The 3,660-nt window shown below is 41.3% G+C and overlaps 1 protein-coding gene across 1 annotated transcript in view; it reads left to right on the forward strand.

Annotated features, from left to right (window-relative positions):
• The window catches only part of Ankfy1 (ankyrin repeat and FYVE domain containing 1), an 88,996-nt gene that overhangs the window by 29,946 nt on the left and 55,390 nt on the right, over window positions 1–3,660 (forward strand). The gene's annotated exons all lie outside the window — the stretch shown is intronic.

Raw genomic sequence — 3,660 nt, forward strand, 5'->3', positions numbered from 1 at the left:
CTAGCCTTGAGCTGAAGAGTTGAAGGACAGCACCCAGGCCCAGAGTTCAGGCCCCATGACCAACAACAACAACAAAAAACCATATTTGAACAAATATGTTCTAAATACCAGAATGAATCCCTTTTGTACAAAAGACTACATGAAGAAAGTGGTAACATTTTTTCCAATTTCAAAAATATAGTGTATATTCGGTATATTTGAAAGATACATAATTACACAAATAAAATACAGATAATCTGTAAATGAATACTCTTCACCTTTTTTTTTTTTTGGCGAGTCCTGGGGGCTTGAACTCAGGTCCTGGGCACTGTCCCTCAGCTCTTCAGCTCAAGGTGAGTGTTCTACCACTTGAGCCACAGCACCACTTCCATACTTCTGGCTTTTTTCTGTGTGTGGTACTGAGGAATTGAACCCAGGGCCTCATGCATGCTAGGTGAACACTCTACCACTGAACCACATTCCCATCCTACTCTTCACCTTTTGTTGTTTCTGCTTTCAGTTGTTTCACATTCATAAAAGATCGGTGGAAATACTAGACAGGAGTTAGGATGTTTGATTTGTACTAACATGGTTCAAGGCCAGATTAGGCAAAAATAAAGAAAATAAAAATATAAGGCTAGGAGCCAGTCATTCATATCTATAATCTTAGGACGCTAAGATCTAAGGATTGAAGTTTGAAGCCCCCCAGGCAATGAATACTTTTTTCTTTTTATCAGTCCTCGGGCTTCAACTCAGGACCTGGGCACTGTCCTTGTGCTTCTTTTTAGCTCAAGGCTAGCACTCTACCATTTGAGCCATAGCATCCCTTTTTCTGTTTATGTGATACTGGGGAATTGAACCTAGGGCTTCACATGTGCTAGGCAAGCATTTTACCACTGAGCCACCTTCCCAGCCCAAAGAATACTTTGTGTTTATAAAATAAATATGTGTTAACAAAAGCATTTTCCCTTCAGAAGAAAGTCACCCTATATGCTACTTTTTCAAACATATGAACTCATAATTTAAACTTTAAAATAAGATTATTTTTGTTGTTGGGTGCCATGGCTCACACCTGTAATCCTATCTACTCAGGAGGCTGAGATCTGATGATCATGGTTCAAAGCCAGCCTGGGCAGGAAAGCCCATGAGACGCTTATCTCCAATAAACCATCAGAAAACCAGAAGTGGTGCTGTGGCTCAAGTGGTAGAGTGCTAGCCTTGTGCTGAAGACAGCACCCAGGCCCAGAGTTGAAGCGCTGAAGACAGCACCCAGGCCCAGAGTTGAAGTTCCATGACTGACAAAAAAAAATAATTTTTGTTTAGTTGTATAGATTATAGATTATATCAGATACTAAAGGTCATGCACATGGCAAATGGGACTCTCTGGATATTAGAATCAGTGAATATGCAATGCCTACCCATTTTAAAAAATATTTTTCCTGTGAAACATAGTTTTACATAGGTTTCCTTGGTGTCTTGTCTTTTGGCAATCAAAGAAAAGAAAAGGAAAAGAAAGACTGAGCGTTTGTCTGACAAGTACTTTGTAGTGCTCTGCAGAACCTGAGTCCAAACTCCCCAGGTTCATTCTTCACTTCCATGGTCTTTCTTCATTTATGTTACCTAAAACTCACCTAAAGAGATTGGTAATTATCTACTAGCCAGTTACCTCTAGCAATACTAAAATCCATTAATAACCACATATGCATTACATTTTCCTCAGGATAGGAATTCTAGGTCCTAGAAAAAGAGAGGGCAAAAGAGAGATGTGAAACTTGAGAGCATACCTCCAAGTTCCTTATGATGTTCTAGGCAGATATTGTTTTCCTTCTTTTTTTTTTTTTTTTGGGTCCGGTTGTGGGGCCTGAACTCTGGGCCTGGGCGCTGTCCCTCAGCTCTTCAGCTCAAGGCTAGCGCTCTACCACTTGAGCCACAACGCCACTTCCGGCTTTTTTCTTTTTGCTTATGTGGTGCTGAGGAATTGGACCCAGGGCCTCAGGCATGCAAGGCAAGTGCTCTACCAGTGAGCCATCTTCCCAGCCCCATTGTTTTCCTTCTTGAGAATCAAAAAACTTCCCTAAAACCCTGAAATCGAATAACATTCTGATTTTAGAGTAAGAGAAAGGGGCACAGAAAGCTCAGGTAATTTAATGTAATTCACTGAGGTGTTTCTTATCTCCAGGATCATTTTGACCTTAGAATGGCTTTGTTTGAGGCTGAAGATGGAGATGGAATGTCAGGGAATGCTCCCGACACTATTGCAGGCCTCTGTGGCTGCCCTGGGAAGTGAACCTGCCTTGTAGGAAGATGTGGAGGCAAGGGAGATGGAAGACCATGCCTGTTTCCCTAAGGGTCTTTGTTCCAAATCTCCTAAGAATTCTGTACTAGAACAACGGGTTTTTTTATTGCTGAATCTTTTAGGCTAGGATGGTAGTGCCTGCTTTGTGCACCAAGGCCACTTGTATGCAGCTCTCTCTTCCCTGATAATCGTCCATGTTCTCCGTGTGTGTGTGTGTGTGTGTGTGTGTGTGTGTGTGTGTGTGTGTGTGTGCATGTGCGTGTGCGCGCGCCAGTCTTGAGTGGTTGCTTGTTTTTTTGCTCAAGGCTGGTGTTCTTCCACTTGAGCCACAGCTCTATTTTTGGCTTTTTGGTGGGTAATTGGAGATAAGAGTCTCATCTTCACATCTCAGTGCCCAAAGTTTCTAGAATTATGGGCTTGAGTACCTGGTCCATGTTCTCTTATTGGTGATTTATTGGTGATTCTTTTTTTTTTGTTAGTTGTAGGGCTTAAACTCTGGGCCTGGACGCTGTCGTTAGCTCTTCAGGTCAAGACAAGGGCTCTATCACTTGAGCCACAGCGCCAGTTCCGGTTTTCTAGTGGTTTTATTGGAGATAAAAGTCTTATGGACTTTCCTGCCCAGGCTGACTTTGAATCATGATCCTCAGATCTCAACTTCCTGACTAGCTAGGATTGTAGGCATCCCACTTAATGAAGATTCTAAGGGTCTTTGTTATCTTTTTGAAGACCTCCATTGTAGCAAGTTTTTCTCCCACATGGTGTACTATGACTGACTCTTGTTTCCATACATTATAGATGTTTTGGGAAGAATTATTAAAATTATATTAATCAAACATAGTAATAATTATTAAATTATTAAGGCATAGAACCATATGTGTACAAACTATACATAAGCCACAGTGTTTGCATAGTAATCGTGCTGGTGGACACCACAGATGTGTCCTATATTACATGTGTATATGATCCACCAGTTCATGTGGTTGCATTTTTTTTTTCTGGCCGGTTGTGGGGCTTGAACTCTGGGCTTGGGTGCTATCCTTGAGCTCAAAGAGAGTGCTCTACCACTTGAGCCACAGCCACTTCTGGTTTTCTAGTGGTTAAAAGAGATAAGAATCTGATGGACTTGCCTGCCTGGGCTGGCTTTGAAACTGATCCTTTGATCTCAGCCTCCTGAGTAGCTAGGATTACAGGTGTGAGCCACCAACACCCGACTGGTTACTTTTTTTTTTTTAATGTTGTTTAAGTCTGTTGAGATATTGTGTTAAATATGTTTATTTTTAGGTTGTTTGGTTTGAACCCAATTGAACAATATAATGAAATTCTAGTACTTTTTTCTTTTGCTTGTTTTTTTTTTTTTTTTTGGCGAGTCCTGGGGGCTTGAACTC

This window comes from Dipodomys ordii, unplaced genomic scaffold, assembly GCF_000151885.1.
Source record: "Dipodomys ordii isolate 6190 unplaced genomic scaffold, Dord_2.0 Scaffold19, whole genome shotgun sequence".
Taxonomy (NCBI): domain Eukaryota; kingdom Metazoa; phylum Chordata; class Mammalia; order Rodentia; family Heteromyidae; genus Dipodomys; species Dipodomys ordii.